The following is a 21,389-nucleotide window of genomic DNA, read 5'->3' as shown; positions in this document are numbered from 1 at the left end:
TCTCATTGTGGTGGCTTCTCTTTGTTGTGGAGCACGGGCTCTAGGCACGCGGGCTTCAGTAGTTGTGGCATGCAGGCTCAGTAGTTGTGGCTCACGGGCTCTAGAGCACAGGCTCAGTAATTGTGGCACACGGGCTTAGTTGCTCTGCGACATGTGGGAATTTCCCAGACCAGGGCTCCAACCTGTGTCCCCTGCATCGACAGGCAGATTCTTAACTACTGAGCCACCAGGGAAGTCTTGACAATATATACATTATGTATCTTTCAGGATTCAGCTCAAGAAATACAAACTACTCCGGGCATTTCAATAAAAAGCAACTTAGTAACAATAATTAAGTCAAAATATCACTGGACTTGTTTGAGAAGTAAGTGGCATTTGGTTTTAAAGTCAATGCTGTAGTAAAATAGCAAGAGGAAACTGCTACTGCTGTTACTACTGTAACCACCACAGCCACCACATACTCACTGAGCTGATCACTAGACCCTGGAACATGGAAACTGGCCATTGCCGACTGTCATATCCAACCTTGCTTGCCAGCTGACACAGGAACAGCTTTGGTCTAGACTTCTTCCAACTTCCAACTCTAAAAGAATAAATCTCATTTGCAGAAACTATATAAACAGCCAGAATCCTAGACAAAAAGGAACTGGGGGGCTTCCCTGGTGGCGCAGTGGTTGAGAGTCCGCCTGCCGATGCAGGGGACACGGGTTCGTGCCTGGGTCTGGGAGGATCCTGCGTGCCGCGGAACGGCTGGGCCCGTGAGCCATGGCCGCTGAGCCTGCGCGTCCAGAGCCTGTGCTCCGCAACGGGAGAGGCCACAACAGTGAGAGGCCCGCGTACCGCAAAAAAAAAAGGAACTGGGAAATATAATTTTTAGCTTTATATACTCAGTTGTATCTAGGAGAACACAGAAGTGGATGGAAATGCTGAATTATAATGGTCCTTGTGGAGCACAGTATGTTACATATCTTCTTAAGTGACATTCCTAGTCCTAGAGGACAGGGAACACATGTGTAGCATGAATTCTGGTACCCGATTAGATGTGCGATTTACTTTGTTGAAATAATTGTGTAAAAATAAACATTAGGACTGTACAACATAGAGAGAATTTGAGACTGGCATATATACTGTGTGTTTGGTTCAGGTTTTTTATATTGCATGCTGAAACATTTAAGAAAACAGTCTTACCATATGCCAACGAAGAAACAGGAAGACATCCAATTTTTAAGGACATCTCAGATATTTAAATACCAGAACTTATTTATTTTTGAGGAAATCCTGAGATTCAATTAGTTGAAGAGAGTTGTAAAATGGAATAATCTATTGGAAATGGAGATGTAATAAGATTTATCTAAATCTGTTATTTAAGATTCAGAAATGTTTTAACACACTCTTGTGTAGCACTGCTAGAGTTGTCATGGGGATGAAGCAATGATGTCTTTATTGTTCTAGAAGGTGTTTCATTTTTTGACTGCTTGATCATGTATAATCTATATAATTTTGGAGTCCATTTAAATGATTGATACAAAACATGAGGAAAAGTCAAGTTGTATGGAGAAATTTTCACAAGCTATTCAGCAAAAAGAAAAAGTAATTTATAAAGGAGGAAGAAACACCTTGAAATTAGATTTCTCATCTGTAACATTAGAAACTATAAGAAAAAGCAACACTAGGTACATACTAGGAAAATAAGACTACAATCCTATCCTATACTCAGCCAAACTATTTTTCAACTATCAGAGTTAAAAGATTTAGACTGTGTTACCTGCACACTCAGTCTTAGGAAAGTACTTGAAAAAGTATTGTAATCAAAATTTAAATCTTTCAGAGAGAACACCTCATTACAGAGGAAATGAAGCAAGTAAAAAGGAAAAAGGTGAGTAATGAATCTTGAGTTATATGTAGTTAAATCTAAATGGCTGATAATATTACCATTGGAAATTTTAGGACCAAAAATACATTCTTACAGAAAAGAAAGATGTTTTTAAAGCTAGATGAAAAATATCCTTTTAAATTTGGATGTGATCTACTTGGAGAGTTAGTGATGAAAATAATTATGGGTGATTCTAGTTTAATGGATATCTATTGATTTCTCTACCCAGTATCCATGATAACAACAACTTGGATTCCCTTTGGAGAGCTATTATAACCCTACAAATACAGTTTTGTTGGAACTAACAGTCAAAATACAACATATATTTTCATGGCCAACTAATAGGGGCATACCCCAAATGCATCAGTCAGACACTCTCTTCTTGAAAATTATATTTTGAAAAATATATATATATATTTGAAGGTCTTCAAAATGTTCAACAATAATTAAATCCTCAAACATTACCATAAAAATAGTACCCACCTGTGTCAGCTTCCAAATTCCCAGAGCCATTGTTTCTGATACCTGCTTATTTAGCTTTTCTCCTCTCCCTTTGACAATCCTATATTCATCCCTGAATTTATTTTTCTGTTTAAATTAGCCAGAGGTGCTTGCAGTTGTTGCAGCAGAAACAATATACGGCTTAACTTATCATGGAAAAAAGTAAGAGAGCTCAGTAAACAATTATGCATATTATTAATACACAGCAATTGCTCCGGACAGGCAGGCTCAGTGGCCATGGCTCACGGGCCCAACCGCTCCGCGGCATGTGGGATCTTCCCAGACCGGGGCACGAACCCGTGTCCCCTGCATCGGCAGGCGGACTCTCAACCACTGCGCCACCAGGGAAGCCCAATACACAGCCGTTTTTAAGGGCAATATTAACCATACCTTGATTTATGTTTGGAAGGTTTCAAAAAGATAGTTATGTATACAAGTTTGACAGAGAATATTTTCATGATTATTCTTAATTGTAGCAAATAAATTATCAATCTCTATCATTGAAAGTTTTTAAAAGTAAATAATGTTTGTTTCAAACTCTGGGTATAAAAAATATGTTAAGTTTAATTATTTTTCAAATCAATTGCATAAATGACACAATCAATGAAGAACAATCTCAAGCTATGCAAAAATGTCAGTAAATATTTATAGTTAAAAGAATGGGTAGGGAAAATTATGATTATCATATAACTTGATAGAGGTGTTAGTTAACACTACAGTGGTAATCATATTGTAATATATAAATGTAATATTAAAAAGTGAGTAGGGGAGGGCTTCCCTGGTGGCGCAGTGGTTGAGAATCTGCCTGCCAATGTGGGGGACACGGGTTAGAGCCCTGGTCCGCGAAGATCCCACATGCTACGGAGCAACTAGGCCCGTGAGCCACAACTACTGAGCCTGCGCGTCTGGAGCCTGTGCTCCGCAACAAGAGAGGCCGCGATAGTGAGAGGCCCACGCCCTGCAATGAAGAGCGGCCCCCACTTGCCGCAACTAGAGAAAGCCCTCGCACAGAAACAAAGACCCAACACAGCCAAAAATTAATTAATTAATTTTTTTAAAAAAAGTGAGTAGGAAAATACTCTTAAATATTTAATTTATTTTATTTCAATTACTACATTTAAAATAACTATGAAATAGCCACTAGACATTTGCTGGTACTTAGTTGTGGTCAATGTATTTTAACCCAGAAGTCAAGACCATAGATTTTGGGGTTAAATACTGAATATATCCAAGATAGATTCTTAGCTCGCTCTTTCTCCTTTGAGAACTTTGGCAAATAGCATAACTTTTAAAGTCTCCAATTTTCTCCTCTGAATACAAAATAATAATAGGAATAGGAATAGACTTGTGAGAATTAAGTGAGTTATATGTATATAAAGGGCTTAGTACTGTTCCTGGCACTTAGAAACTTTTTAAAAAGTTTTAAACCAAACTGTTATTGTTATTGGGATTATTGTTGTTGCTGTTGTTTGGAGAAATTACAGGCATCTAATTTGTTCTTTCTTTGTGGATTGTTTCAGAATTTAAAAATCTACAAAGTCAATATCAATTTGTTGACATGACACAACTGTAATTTTTTTTTAAAACATCTCTATTGGAGTATAATTGATTTACAATGGTGTGTTAGTTTCTTCTTTATAACAAAGTGAATCAGCTCTACATATCCATATAACCCCATATCTCCTCCCTCTTGCATCTCCCTCCCTCCCACCCTCCCTATCCCACCTCTCTAAGTGGTCACAAAGCACCAAGCTGGTCTCCCTGTGCTATGCAGCTGCTTCCCACTAGCTATCTATTTTACATTTGGTAGTGCCACTCTATAGTTTCTAATCTAAATTTCCCAATTTATTTGCAGATTGATTTTTAAAATGTTCTTGTTACCAGCGTGTATCTAAATAAGAATTTCTTTATGAAATCTTAAGCAAAGGTAAAACATAAATATGAAGATATAAAAAATGACCCTCTCTACGCTTGTAAATCAGGTTGAAACAGTGTCAACAAATCAAACTTGTTTTCTGTAAAGGATCAGAGATGTGTTTATAAAGACATCACCCTCATTTTGTGTGTAGAATGTAACTTATTATTAATAAAAGCAGCTGTTTATCATCATGGCATGATATCAAAATAAGTCAGAATGGAATATAAATATCACCATATCCAGTCCAAACCCGGAACTGTTTTAATTGTTACAATCAGTTGGAATAATGTGGCATAATGCTGATAAAACTACAACTGTGGCTCATCACTGCAGAAAAAGAAAAATTACCTTTTTAAATCCAACAATGGTCATGTTAGTAACCACAAGAACATTTAGTGAAGTATAGTTCCAGAAAAAATATTCCTATGCAGAACCACAAAGTCACTTATCCACTGAATTACATTAAAATGTGAAATACAGATGCCATCTTCCAGATGGTGTAAGGGCAATGTTTTTTTCACCATAAATTTTATTAATGTCAATCACTGGATAACTGGTTGATAATGATAACTAAAGATGTTTAATCTAAATCTAGAAAACTCAAAGACAATGGCTAGAGATCAGAGCCCCATGGTCAATATTTTTGTAAAAATCTTATTTTTGAAATGAATGCAGTGGTTTCAAAACAGGAAAATGGTGCTGAAATTTGAAATGAAAATGTTGCTCAGGATCCTAACTTGCAGTTTTTAGATTCAGTATTACTATGGTGATTTTAAGATGAGAAAGGAGAGAAAAAATTAGGGACATGATGATAACCTTCAGAGTTCATTAATTTTCAAAATATTGCTATAAGTCTTCTTCAGCATACAAAAGAAAAATAAAATGATTTTAATAAAAGGAAATAGAAATTGATACAATAGAGTAGCCAGAGCATAAACTGAGTGTTGTATGACTGAGTTGGTCACATTTTAAAGCATGGGTTTATAGAAGACCAAGGGTTCTGATAAAAATCTAAGGAAAGTAACAATGGTAGAGTTCAAAATTGGCACAAAACTTCTGAGAGAAGCAGTATTTTTGTTACAGCTTCCTTTATTCAAGTGAAGTATGAGTTGAAAATCCCCTGACCTCAATGACAGCCACCAGGCCTCTGTAAAGCATGCTGTGAAACTGTATGGAGAGTCAAAAAAAAAAAAAAAATCAAAAATCAAGTAAACCTATGTCACATATGTGGTATTTGGAGGTGAAATGGTTGTAAACGTTCAAACCAGAGCCCCAGAAGACTGTATCTTTATCTTGGCTTTATTACGGCCAAGATGTCTAAGTGAGCTTGTTCTCCATTTGAGAAAAAAGTGGTTGTTATCATCTCATTTGAAGGGTTTTGTGACACAATTAGTGTCCATGAAGTGCCTACCACAGTACTTGAATACAGTAGTTGTTTAAAAACTGGTAACTTTTGTTATTACATCTGTTTAAGCCTCACAAAGTACTCATTATTTTTGAAGTCATGGTTTAGTGGATAAGAGTTTATTGCCTATTTTTATTAAGGTTGTACATGCTGTGTGTCTACATATATACATATACTAGACATAAATTATAAATATTACATAAATATAAAATATACACATATTATAAAACTATGCTAGGAAACATGTTCATTCACGATGTCCTAAGATTGAGTACATTCATAAATAATTCCTAAAGTATATCTCACTGTTCTTCGTTTCTGGCCGTTTATTCACTGCCTTTTTGTTATTTATACTTCCAACCAGAACTACATGGGCAAAATAGATGCTTCTAAGCGTCATTTTTTTTCCCCAGCATGTTTTCAGAGGACTCAGAGAAGTTTGATAATATGAATAGCTCTAAAGTGTTTAAGAGTTATTTAACTCATAGCTCATAACCTGTTTGGAAAATGACCAGTATGAATAATTCTTCAACTTGAAATACCCTCTTTCTTGTATCCTATTACCATTGAATCACTTAAAGTTATGAATATTTTATATACAAAGAGTGATATTTTATGTACAAAATGATGCAGTTAAGTTTTCTGGTCGCATTTCTAACCTGCCCCAAAGAAGGAAGACTTCAATGGAAGGAAAACTGTTGATGAGAAAGTGAATTGTCCCTAACACAAAAGAGAAAATCTAACCTCTCAGAATTACCCTAGATCCACCATGAGCACTTAGCTTGCTTATACAGCACAGCAGAGTTCTAATGTTTTAAAACCAAACATTTAATAATCATCAGTTTTTCCCTCATGTGATTGTCAACTCTTAATATGTAAACCCAGTAGAAATGCACCATTTTTCCTTTACTGTTCCAACATGCCCTCAAACAAAGCATCATATTATTTATCAAACTTTGATACAAGTACAGAACATACATACAACAAATCTAGTAACCCTAGTGCAAAATTAAATGAGTTACTTTGCCTGGTTTATTCTTAGTGAAATAATCATAGTGATCATCTTCTTTTCCTGTATTAACTATCAGTTTAATATGCTATGCTAAAATGTTTGCATGTGAATTAAAGCTGAGAGGAGTATAGTTTCTGGGACATGTCTACACCCCATATATAGAAGTGTAGACATTTACTTTATCTTTCGTTTTGGCAACTCTCTATCTGCATGGTTTCTCAAATATTATTTAGAGCGACCTCTGGCTATGATAGATTCACTGTGGCTAATTTCTCCAGCCAGTGTAAACAACAACAAAATGGACAAAAGAAATGAAGCAATGTTTTTAGACGTTGTACCTCAGATAGAGGAAGTAATAGAAGGAAGCTGTTTTATCAACCCTGCTATCTGCTTAGAGGCAGTTCTAGACCATGGTGCTAGGGCAGTGATCCCAAACAAAGCATGTGAGTATTGCTGAGTTGAAGAAAAAGATAATCAGGTTTGAGAGCATGAAACAGAAATTACAGGGCAGAAAACAAGAGATGGGGTAGTTATGCATATAAGAAGCTTCAGGAATCTGCATATGGATACAATTAAGTGATCTAGCCATCCACCTTAGGAAGTGAAGAAAAGAAAAGCAGGGAGGAAATAATAAAGAACTGAGCAGAAGAAAATGAAAGAGTATATGGAAAAAAGAAGGGAAAAGAGACCACTGTTGATTTTTTTTTGAACCATCTAAAAGTTGATAAATGTCTAGCTAGATTGATCAAGGAAAAAAGAATACAAATCAACAATATAATGAATGAATGAGCAGACAGCACTATAGATTCCACAAACATTAAAATTTTAAGGAAATATTATAAACAATTTTATTCCAACAAATCTGACAAAATTTAAGAATTCCTTGAAAATTATAATTACCAAAACAGAGCCAAGAAGAAATAGAAAACAAGAATAGTGCCGTATCTATTTAAAAAGACAAATTCATAGTATAAACACCTTCCTACAAAAAAATCTTCAGGCACAGATGGCTTCACTGGTAAATTATAGGAAATAATACCAATCCTACACAAATTATTTCAGATAATAGAACAGGAAGGAACACTTCTTCAGCAATTACACAGTATTGGATAAGTGAAAAGACTACTGAAACTTCACAGGCTACACTCATGTAATGTTTTAATAAAGGTAATAGATGTGGTAAACAGGAGAAATAAATCACAGGTAAACAACTCTTCCGGGCGCAGCTCCCTGGGTCCTTTCTCAGTTACACAAGACAACTTCATCTTCGTATTTTGAACCATCAGGTGTATGTGAAACATCTTAGTTTAAGGGGATGCACAGTCTCATCCAAAGAGAGATTTTTTATACTCTTTTAGTCATGTAACTAAAACTAGGCTGCGTGATAAGGCTCAATAGCAGGAAGCACACATAAAACAAACTTGGTGCAAAATAGCAATCAGTTAAATGCTGATAAAAAGACATAAATTGTTCCTGATCTATTTCATACCCTAACACAGGATTATATTAATCACTTAATAGTACATTTATTTCAAGTTTAATCAAGGGTTAGCACTATGACTTCAGGTTGCTCAGGAGATAAGAACAAGGTTTCAGCAGGCAAACTGAAATCAACTCTGTTTGCATACAACTTGCTTACTCATGTTATGAGATAAATACTCATGTATTTGTCTATTCATGATTACCCTGATATCATAACTAGACAAATACATTACAAGGAAAGACAAGTACATGCCAATATGCTTCATGAACACAGAAGCAGAAATCATTAATAAAATTTCATCCAGTTGAGTCTAACAAAGTATAATCAATATAACAAATCAGAACCAAGTGACATTTATCCTAGAAATTCAACGTTGATATAACATTTGAAAATAAATTAATGCAATTCACTATATAAACAGCATAAAATAAAATAATAAAGGAATAATTTCAAATTTTGATCAAAACTATAACTTAACAGATGCAGAGAAATAATCTATAAAGATTTATATATCTTAATAGATGCATAGAAATAATCTGAAAAAATTAAGCAACAATTTATAAAAACAAAACAAAAATCTCAGCAAATTAGAAATGGAGGGGAATTTCTTCATTCTGTTTAAGGACATCTAAGAAAAATCTAGATGGAGCATCATACCTACTGGTAAAACAATAAATACTTTCCATCTAATGTCAGGAAAAAGACAACAGTATCTATTCTCACCACTTTTTCAATAGTATATTAGGGGGCAATTGCAATAAGCAAGAAAAAAATTTTCGTTTTGGAAAGAAAGAAATGTAATGGTTTTTGTTTATAAGACATATGATTGTGTATGTTGAAAATCTAGATACATCTATTTAAAAAGTTACTAGACCTAATAAATGAGTTAAGAAAGGTCACAGGATAGAAGACCAATTTATAAAACTTAGCTGTACTTCTATATACTGGCAGCAAACATTTGGAAAGTGAAATTTATAAAATACAATTTACAATAGCATCCGAATTAAGAAGTACTTGAGTCTGTACTTCACAAGATATATGAAACCCCACTGTAAAACATGCCTGATAGAATTTTTTAAATAATGGAGAGATGCAACATGTTCATGGATCGTAGGGCTTAATGTTAAGTTGTTAATCCTCTCCAAATTTTTCAGTAGATCTAATGCAGTTCCAGTCAAAATCTTAGCAGGTACCCCTCTATAAAAATTGGCAAGCTGAACCTAAAATTTATATGTAAATGCAAAGGATACAGTATACTTAAAACAATTTGATAAAGTAGAATATATTTGTACATTTCAAACTACTAGATATCAGGATAAAGCTTCAATAATCAAGATAGTGTGATACTAACCTCATGGAAGCTATATGGATAAATGGAATGGAACAGAATCCAAAAATAGCCCCACAAATTAAAGATAAATTGATTTTCAGCAAGTGTCTCTTAAGTATTGCAATGGGGGAAATGAATGATGGAATAAACAGCTATCTGTATGGAAAAAATAAACCTCAGTTCTTAAAAAAATAAATTTGTAATGGATAATGTACATAAATCTAAAGATTTAAGAAAAAAAACTTCAGGAAAAAATCTTTAGGACCTGGATATTGGCAAATTTGGAATTCTTATCTGGTAGTGGAACAGTTCTGTATCTTGATTGTGGTGGTAAATCTAAACATGTGAAAATGTTGATATTTCGTAGAAACACACAAACCAGTGCATGTAGAAACTGGTGAAATTTTAGTAAGGTTTGCAGTCTAGTTAATAGTAGTCCAACAGTGTTAATTTTCTATTGTTGATAATGTTCTGTTATTATGTAGGCTGTGTGTTAAAGTAATTAAAGAAAGAGGCCATGAAACTGAGGTGGTTCTGATGCCTTCATAGTCTATGTAAGAAAACTAAAACCTAAGCCAGGGTCAGTACACTCATACCCAAGAAAACAAAATTTAAGAAGAACCAATCACAAACAGCCAAATACCCTTTCCCAAATAAGGTAACTTTTTAAAAGCTAAAGCCAAATTATTTCCTTTCTTTGCTTCCCTGTCTGCTATATAAAAACTTTCCCCTAGCTCCTGCCAACAGAGAGCTCCTAACCACTTTCAGTTTGACAGTGCCCAATTTCAAAATAGATGTGTGCTCAAGTAAACTCTTGAAAATTTTAATGTACTTTATCATTTAACAGAAGCTACATTGGGGGAAGCTGGTGAAGAGTGTGTGAAACTTCTCTGTGATATGGTTGCAACTTCTTGTGTGTCTGTAATTATTTCAAAGTAAAAAGTTAAAATGAGAACATTCTGTTACTGTCATACTGTCCACATCAACATGTTCATGGATCGTAGGTCATACTGTCCACATCAAATTTTGGACTTGATTTTAAAGAAAGTATGGTTTGCATTTCCTGTTAGTCTTGCCCATCATAAGTTTGTAATACTTAAACATGATGTGAAATACCTCTAGAGAAAAGGAGAATACATTCAGAGAACTCCTATATAGAGAGTAAAAATACTATCAAACACCGAAATATCAGCAATACTACCTTTTCCATTTTCTATTTTTTCCAGTCATTTTTTTCTTTAGCTAACTCTATAACTTATTTATAGAAGTGCATTTTAGGTATAGGGTAAAAGAGAATAACTGTTAAAATATGAATGGTTTACTTTAATATCAATTTCTTTATTTAAAAAAATCAGAGCCCATTTTAAAAAATCTTGGTTACAGTTGTAATAATGCCCTTTAATTATAAAAGAATTGAATATCTCTATCTCTTTCTCTCAAAATAAGAAATGACATCCAAAAAGCAATGTATTTTTATAGCATTTAAAAGATATGTTAAGTAAGATTTCCTAGATAATACCCAAGTGGAATTGTATAGTTTTTCATTTTGTTCTTTTGCTGTACATTGAACTTTTTGAATGCTGAAGGGAATGACAATGATTTGACTCATCCAGAATCTGGCCTGTGTCTTTGGAACTTATGACTTTTAATGTGTCCACAATGGTCAGCCAGCCCTAGCTATTGTGAATCATATTTATATTTATGCTTAGTCATTAAATGGCCTTTTTGAGTTTGTTAAGCCCAAATAATTCTCCTGTGTTCAGATATGGAATAGACTGATATTTTAATTATAAATTTAAAATTTTACCTTTTATTTAGTGAAAATTCTTTCTCTCTAGACATAGAATAGGTGGTCTTATGTGTTTGCTTTTTATAGCTACACTGATCTCTGTATGCATTAAAATTTTTTTAAAAAATCCTTTGGAAAAAAATCCTATGATCAAAAGACCAACATTTTATTTTCAAATTTAATGGAGTGAGTGCCTACCTAAATAAAAAAAGCTTCCGTAGGACTTTGTAATGAACAACAATGAACATGTGCTAAGTTGTCCTATATGTGAGCCAGGGTGAGCAATGTCAATGGCCTAAAACCTATAAGATCTGAAAGTGATTATTTTCATATCAAAGATTTTTATCTATAGTGTGTGTATTTTAACAACTTAGTATTTACTTTTAGCTCTAGATCAACCAATGATAGAACATGCAAGTTGAATTTTTTTAATTTTAATTTTCGACAGCCTAATATTTATTTTTTCACTGTACATAGATAAGTAACAAATTCAATAAAATAGATATTTATCACAAAAGAAGCAGAGAGGACACACCCAACTCCTAGGCCCAAAAGTATCTGGAGCAAATTCCACACTGAATAAGATAACATATTTGAATGTGCTGCTTGATTTAAAAATCATTCTAGTAAGCCCACGGTATTCTTTAAAATATTATCTCCCTTTTTCCCAAAAACACACGCATGGGAAAATATTGACCATTATACTAAAACTCTTAGTTTGAATACTAATTATTTGTAGGTTCTTTATACAACTGCTTTATATTCTTCAATGTCTGTGCCTTCATCTATTAAAGGACTACACTGAATGATACACACCACATGCAGGGAATTGGTACAATTATTTTCTACCTTTGTATCTAAGACAGATCAACTACAGATTTCGGGAGAATACTTTAAAATCTCTACCTTACTATGATTTCTTGGCAGACTGCTCTTGGTGGTGGTATTTGGGAGTGAAGTGCAGGAACCTTGTAAATTAAGGAATATAATACTAATCTATTTTCTTTGAAAAGGGTATTGGAGAAAAGTAAATCAATGCAAAATGTTTTTTTCTTAATAAAGTATAAGATGAAACTTTAAAGTAGAATTCATCCTATGAAATAAAATTTTGAGTAAAAATATAATTAAATTGTACAAGAAATTTAATAATAAATTTGAATAATAAAAGAAAAACATTAATATCCATAATAAACTTTGAATTAACATAATAACAATAAACGCTATATAAAATTATCCAACCATCATTAAAATTTGTTTTATAATAATTGTGTTTAAATTTGAAATTATATTAAATATTAGTTCAATAAGAATAGAGCTTTGAATATTCCTTCCATTTGACATTTTGTACGAGTATACACCATGTATGTATCATTAAGGTTATTTCTCTATAGTATAGTATGAATTGCAGATTTAGGAAGTTATGGAATTAACCTGATTAATTATCCTAATGATTTAAAATAGCATTTGCACCAAACACATCCTAAAGTTTTAGTTAGTTGACGATTTAGACTAACCAAACTTAATCGTCAAGTTAGCCCACTTTAGTTAGAAACTTGGAGAATTAAAGATCTTTTAAGTATAAACAGAATGGTAAAATTCATTTTAATTTCATTAAAATATTAAGTATCTTTCTATTTATGCACTTATCCATACTGCCTTTATATAAAAAGGTTTTTAAATGACGTTAATTGCATATAAAGCTGAAAAGTTAAAAACTGATCAGAAAACATTTAAATACTTTTTATCTTATCTTTATCATTTAAGTACTTCTAACCTCACTGTTAAATTGTAGAACTTCTTCTCCAGGGCTCAGCTGTACTAAACTATTAACAGAGTCTGAAGCCATGTGTTTTTATTGGGAGCATTCTGTTTACATTTATTTAAACTTTAACAGTGATTTTGAAATAATGTTGATTCTTCTAGCATCATAGAATTTCTGGGGTGGTTGTGCTTTTGTGTGATTTGTCCCTCTACTCAGCCAGGAAAAAAAAAAAAAGATTGATTTAACAGTGAAATTAACGTGAACTATTCTTTAGCTAATTTATATTGAGTCTTGCAGACCCCTGGTGACCATTTAGTCACTTAATTGGTGCTATTTACTCAAAGTAATTCAGTGACTTAAAAGAGTCTGCTGAATTATAAGTCAATAACTCTGCAATGAAAACACACATATTTGTGTGTTTATTTTTTAGGTAAAAACAAAAAAGTGCTACCTAAAATTGATACATTTAGATGTTTTACAAGTTATACCAAATTGCCAAACAACAGAAATTGAAAAAAACTGTTCTTGAACAGTTAATTAGGATTTATTTGTGTACGTTTTCCCAAAGACAGATAGTTTTGCTACTCAGCCAGTTGCCCAGAATCTCTGAACTATCTGCAACTTTAATTACACTTTGCTTTGTAAACTGTCACTGGTGTAATACTAGGGGGTGAAGATCATGGAGACCAAATCCCTGCCTCCACACTCGGCTTACCATCGCTCCCAGTGACTGTTTTGTGCTTCCAGTCCCTGAACCTTTGGCTTTTATGGATTTAGAGATGTTATTTTCCAGAGGGAGAATATTTTCAACAGTTTACCGCAAGATTCCCATAAAGACTTGAGCCATGGTTACTACTTGGTCGCTTCAGGATCCTGTGCAGCCAGCAGGCGGGACAAGGAACCACCATCTCGGCTCCTTGGGAGGAAGTTGGGCTGCTGTCACACAGTGAGTGAGGGGGAAAGAGCTTTTAGGGTACATTCTTCTACCTCCTTTCCCAGTTTTGACTGTCAACAGATAAGTACAACAGGTTTAGTATGAGAATGTCATTGTCTCAGACTCCTGAGGGATGAGGGTCTGATCATACACACCTTCAGGCAGACGTAGCGCAGTTGCTAGAGAAGAATGAGAGGGGCCAAACTGTAGGATGCAGCAACAGTTGTTCTTAGGTAGGGATGCTTTCTTAAAGAAGTAAGAACTTAAAAGATAACTAAAACTAGTTTAAAGGAAGAGCTGGAGCGCCATGATGTTCCCTGCAATATTTTTGAATAAAAATTAATATTAAACTAAAGTATAAGGATAATTAATAATATTCAGATACTCTTTCAGTACATTCTGGGATGCTGTACAAGTAATAAAAATGAAAATAAATTAGCAAAATGCCCAGTCTGGCAAATATTTTTGAAGCAATACTGAGGGATTAAGAGATTAAGAATAGTTCTATAAATGATATGCTAGTGGATAAGGAAAATGCCAGTGGCTGTCAGTACCAATGGAGGGGAGACACACACACACACACACACACACACACAGCTTTTTTTGGCAATGTTCACAAGAAAATCCATTTGTAAAAATCAGAGAAAATCTTTACAGGGTCTTGCTGCATCACAGGCAAGCTACTGACACCAATCTAACTGAAGAGAATGACTAAAATAAGCTAAGATAAATTATCTTTCATTTGCTATGCCAAAATTTTTATAACACATTTCCCTCTCTTTCAATTCTTTATCTGTAGGGGAAAAAAAGTGGTATGCAAGCTTTTCTTACTAAAATTCAAAACATTTTTGAGAGGCGTTGGTGAAATAGTTTGTCACCGTAAATCATGTCTGCAACTCACATATAGGAAAATAATTTTTAAAAATTCAGAATTGCTTTGGAATAAAAAAATCTGAGCCATGGTCAGATGATCAGCCATGGTCATTATTCAGTAATCTGTTTACAAAAAATATGCTTTTTTTTTTTTTTTTTTTTTTGCGGTACACGGGCCTCTCACTGCTGTGGCCTCTCCCATTTGTGGAGCACAGGCTCCGGACACACAGGCTCAGCGGCCATGACTCACGGGCCCCGCCGCTCCACAGCATGTGGGATCCTCCTGGACCGGGGCACGAACCCATGTCCCCTGCATCGGCAGGCAGACTCTCAACCACTGCGCCACCAGAGAAGCCCCAAAGATATGCTATTTTGTTTCAAATTCAAAGTTTTACTTTGAAAATTAGACTTGCAATCCTTTTCTCACTTTGTCAGAGAGAAAATGCATGTCACTGATTGTACTTACCTCATAAAGCTAATGTTATAAATATAGCTTGAAATGTGTACAAAAACAGTGTAATGTTATACTAAGAGCACAGAGTGCCTCCGGTTGAGCCCTGAAGGCTGGGGTTGTGGGTGCTGACGTGTCTTTCTTTGGGGAGAGAGGAAAGAGTAAAACAAGAGGAAGGAGAACAGCTTTGGAGTAAGAGCAAAGGAGGATAAATAAAATGAACAGTGTTTCTCCTCTAGAATGTTTGAGAAGTTTAAAAAAATTAAGAATGTAAGATTTTTGAAATGACTCTGGACTACAGGACTGCATTCGACTGACACCAGCACCACTGGAGACTGAACCAAAGTGATTGCAGCTTTTCCATCTGAGTCAGACATGCTCAGGGCAGAGAGACCGAGACAGAGATAAAGAAATATAGTATACATTATATAGCATATACGTAATACAGAATATACTAAGTCTGTTTCATTCATGTTAAAATAAATGGATTCAAAGCTAGAAAATAATAAAAAGTTTTCTGTATAATAAAGAGAAAACTTTAAAAAAAAAGGAAAAAAGTTTTCAAATGTCTTCCTATTTCCTCAAATTCTTTCAATTTGCCCAATGTTTGTTTGGAAATTAATAGATTAAGTTCCTTCTTTCTAGGGAAAATAAAGGCTTAAAAGTTATACAACCATTATTTCAGTTATACAGAAATGACTACAACATTTTTGTACCCCTGAGTTTGTGCCACTGTGATTCATTATGAGATATAAACTGTGACATTTAAAGGGAACTCAGTAGCTTTCAAAAGAATTGTTATGCAAAGCATAACTTCACCACAAAACACAACAAAGTTAAACAAAACAAAAAACGTGTACATAGAGATAAGTTATCTTGAGTCTTGGTGATGTATAGTCTCTATCTGAAAGTCTGAAGAGCTAACGGAACAGAATGTCTTAATAGAAAAGAAATACTAATTCTAAAAAAACGATTTCAGATTGTAAAGTTGGTGACTTTGGGCAAATTGGAAGAGACAGTACTTTGAGGAAACAGCAAGACCGTGGGAGAAGAACCCACGGCCATACAGCCAACATTCATGATGGTTTGGAGCTCCCAGGACCAGAGACTGCAGACCCCTGTGGAGTCCATGGGAGCAGAACATTAGCCAGTACTCATATCGCTCTCAGATCTGGATGATTCAGCACAAAAAAATTTGTTTTTGCTGTAGACCATAGCCTGAAGGAGAATTTATGGTAATGTGAGGTCATTTTGCCAAGCCCAAAAGAGAAAATAGCTTGACATGTGGCAAGAGATTGAGGATCAAAGTGGATGTTCATACAGAAAGCAAACTTGCATCTCCCCCTATCCTTTGGGCTTATTAGGGAAGTAGGTTTCAGGAGATAAATCCATATAATTTTTTAAGGATTCTGGGTAAAGAAAGGTGTATACCATGTGAAAATTGAGGAAACAAAACTAAAAAGCAAATAAAGCAAAACAAAGACATTTTAAAAATTCACTCTCACCTATCACCACCACCATTTCCTTTTGAATCTGAAATAGCATGGGAGAACATCTCCAAGTATTCTGCATCCACAGGACCTGGGTGAGAGCAGAAAAGTAGGCATGAAGAGGCCTCTCTATGGGTAAAGGTAGCCGCACTGACATGGTAACTGGAGAACAAATGTGAGGACAGTTCAATGGCTGGCATGTAAGTCCCTGCCCACCTCACTCACGTTCCAAACTCGGAAGAGAGGAGAAAAAATAATGAAGGAGAATGGAAAGTACTGAATTGACTGATTGTCTAATCTCTAGAAGAGAGGGACGGGGAGGGAGGGGAAGACTTAGACAGAGAGAGACACAGAGAACTGCTTTTACCTTAAGTGGGCACTAATTTTTTAATAAAAGCAGAAATTAGGATGCAATACCTAAGGACATTTATGAAAAACAAAGTTTTACTTTGGCAATTTGTCTTGGCAGACTACGAACTTTGCACCTGTTCTACCAGTGAAGACATCTCAATACAATAATGGTCATCTTATATTGACCACATAACTTATAAAGTTAGTACCATTATATGACAGCAGTACTGACAAGTTGTTCCTCATGTTTTCGGAATGTTTGGACAAGAGAAAATACTCAGCAAGTATGCCTAAAAGAAGGAGGAGGAGAAAAAGAAGTAGTTCTTTGTCAGTATTTAAATATTGGAATAGGGTAACTTGTGACATGGTGGAATGCCATCCATGTCGGCTTGAGTAAAAGGAAAAGATAAAAATGTATACAATAGACTTACCTGGACTGCAGTTATTAACCTTTTAGGAGAGGGATTAAACTAGATGATTTCTCAAAGTACAATCTAGGGCTGTCATTTTATCATTCTATAGCCCTTTGATGTCAAGATGCAATTCAGAGCTTTTGAAATACATTTAAAAACCCAGTATAACTTGCTGTATCCTGGGCCACAAGCCAACACGAGTCTTATGAAAGAAAGTATCAAGGATGGCATTCACTAAGGATGCAAAAATCACCCAAAGAAATAGATGAAGGAGGGAATGAGATAGTGAAGGATACATTAGGAAGCGAAGTAAATTGTGTAGACATAAGAAGCTCAGGCAGAAACAACCTGAATTAAGATGGCATATATAAAGCAGTAGTGCTTATCTGGTTTTATCCATTTCAGATACCTGAATTTTGAATGTTCATAGACAAGTATGTTTCAGATATAGAACAGGAAACTATCAAACTCTGTCTAGAGGAATTTCTTAAACAGTGTGCTGTGAAGAAAAAAGGTTTATTGAGAATATCTGAAATCCTAGAAATAAATTATGTGTGTGGTAAAATACATACATATATATGGGGACACTGGTATCATTAATCTTTCAAATAAATATTTATGAGCACCTGCTGTGAACTAGGCACAAGGCCATATTCTGAAAATCAATTAGGAAACAAGGAAAACAGTCTTTCTGCTCCCAAAACATACAGTCAGTGCTCATCATTTGTATCCCCTTTCTTCCCCTCACTCTCTGTACCACAGTGGGGCTGATGCTCTCAGACAGCATCTCCCTGGCTCCCACGTCACCAGTCTGGGTCCCGCCACAGAGAAGCACTGGTGGGAAGTAGGAGGGAGAGAGAAGATAGGATATTCTTTGCCCTCGTACTCTACCTCTGTTGCTGTTATTCTGCCTCTTCAGTGGTTCCCACTTCTTCCAAGGGCCACTCTGAGCATGGTCCCAGATGAGACCATGGACTCATGAGAGCTTCCTCTGCATGTTTTCGGCTCTCAACTGGTCATCCTGGATTTTGAGCTCTCCTAGCACCACGTTTTCCTTTTGTTCCTCAAGATTCCAATTGCTACTAATATCTTGTTAGCTTTATTATCCTCTTTTTGTCTTCTCAGCTCTTCTAAACCTCCATAAATTGTGTCATGTAGATTCTTTTCCTGACTTAACCCCAAATGATCCACTGATTAATAGAATAATTAAATAAGATTATAGAAGACTCAGGATGCTAAGGACACATTTCCTCAATGGGGACTACCTTATTCTTAGGTCAAGGAAATGTCTCTCAAGGCATCTGACATTAATGCTGGGACCTGAAGATGAGTGGGCATCATGCCGTTAAAAGGAAAGGAATATTTCTGACCTGGCAACAAGAGCACCCTCAGAATTCCCATTTGTGAGTGCATATGTGTTGAGAACACTTAAGATCTACTCTCTGCAAATTTCATATATGCAACAGATTATTAACTGTAGTTACCATACTGTACCTTAGATCTCTAGAACTTATTCCTCTTAAAAGTTTGTACCTTATGACAAACATCTCCCTGTCTCCCCCAAAACCCCCAACCCCTGGAAACCAACATTTTTCTCTCTGTTTCTCTAAGTTCAATTTTCTCAGATTCCACATATAAGTGATATCATGTAATATTTGTCTGTGTTTGGTTTATTTGGTTTATTTGGACTTAGCATAATGTCCTCCAAGTTCATCCACGTTGTCAGAACTGGCAGGTTTTCCTTCTTTTTTCTAAGGGTGAATAATATTTAAATTTAGCTATCAGGTTTCAAGAATTGTGGGGATGTAAGACAGGACTGGCTGAGTGCTAGAGAGAGTGCAAGGTAAGCAAGCGAAGGGATTGAACAATGAGAAGTGGGTGAGGAATGGACAGGTAAGGAGCTCTGCATTTCACCTCACTATGGAAGTAAAGAGATGTTAACCCCTGTTATTCACCATAAAATCTCTATTATAATCTTTTCTAAAACTCATTTTTCATTTTCTTTCCCCAGATAACTAGATGCTTCACTCTGTCAACTCATTCAGGTGTTAACTCAAATATCACCTACTCCTTCCTTCTTCATCCTGTTGAAATCCCAAACTCCACCCAGAATTACCTATTTCTTTTCCTGGCTTTGTTTTTCTCCTTAACGTTTCTCATTAGTAATGAAGAAGATTTTTATTTTATACTATGTGCATTGCCTCTCTGTTCCCAGCATCAGAACAGTGCTAGAAAAATATAGTAAGAATTTAATAAGTATTGCTTTAATTGAATTCAATTAAATTATCCTAACTCTGCTGATCCTTTTCCTTCTAACAATGATTTTATGAGCCATTACCACTAAAAATTAGCCTTTGAAATCATAAAAGACCACAGTTCACTTTAAGCAGAATTTACATCAGTTGATTTCCACAGGGACTTTGCTTCCCCCTGAGATGTTCTGCAATATGCCGACTAACAGCCTGACTTGTTTTCCACAGGAATAGTGTCTGTCTGGCAGCTTTGGCTGCAGCTCTGTCTATTCTGAAATTCCCTTCCTATGTTAAGTGTGAGGGCAAGAGAAAGAGACTTCTCTCATGAGGGATTTGAACTGAAAATGGGCTCCTCTTCTTATATAGGGCCTTACATTTCCCAATAAATTATTCCCTGGAAGCAATTCTGTATCATCAGTTTGACATGTTCTCTGCAAAATAGACCCAGACACAGAGATGTGTGAGCGGTAACTGTATGGGGCCATGTTTTGAGGGACAGTATTTGTGAGGGAATACATGAGGCAGGGTTGGGAAGAGAAGAGGGAGCAACTGGATGTAGAAGGAACAGAAGCTTCAGACAACCCAACAGGGAACCTGAGATGGGGAAGGCCCTTGAGAGAAGTCCTGAACCAAGGCACAGGGGCTGGCCACCTGTAGCCCCACATTAGCCATCATTGGACTCTGGCCACTCCACGGGAGGGCTCGTCAAATCTTGGGTGGCTCAATTCTCTTCAAACAAAGGCATTTCTGAGGGAAGTGCTCAGCTGCCAGTAACCGTCATGCAACACTCCCTGTTTCTAATGGCGTGAGTCTCCTGGGGCACACCCAACATCTACCACAAACTTCATATGCATTTATGGGAGTAACAAGAAAAGACAATATAGAAGAAACAAGAGGTAAAAGAAAGAACAGGATTCCTTTCTTGGAGGTATATAGAAAAATAAGTATAAAATGGAGCAGATGAATCTAGGAGTTATAATTTTAAGATATAATAATATCTTATTAGTAATTGGTTAATATTTGTGTCTATTTTTTCTGTTGAAATAAGCAATTATTAGTATAGTATGTATTAAATCGTTAATAACAATTTTTTACAATCATTAATGAATACTTCTCTTGCAATTATCACTGTCTTATTATAATGGTCATACACATTCATAATGAAAACTTTAAATATATTTTAAAAGCATGTGAAGGGAAATAAGAACGCATAACCCCACTACCCAGATGATGCTTGTTACCATTCAATTATCATTCTTTCAGGATGCTAACTAGCAGTCTTTCTCTCATTTTCTACATGCACTCTTCATGTACATGTACACACACATACTACATTTACCCATGCTATTTTTGCCATAAGGTACATATTGTTTTATACCAACTGCATTTTATTTAATACATCATGAATATTTTAATAACTTCAGGTATTCTTATACTATTCTACTGGTTACACATTATTCTTTTACACAGATGCATCTTAATTTCTATATTTCACAAAGTTACCATAATTCATTTAAGTGATGAGCTCCTGCTTTTGATGTAGACAGATAAC

Source organism: Globicephala melas, chromosome 3 (genome assembly GCF_963455315.2).
Source record: "Globicephala melas chromosome 3, mGloMel1.2, whole genome shotgun sequence".
NCBI lineage: Eukaryota > Metazoa > Chordata > Mammalia > Artiodactyla > Delphinidae > Globicephala > Globicephala melas.
This window is presented reverse-complemented; position numbering follows the sequence as displayed.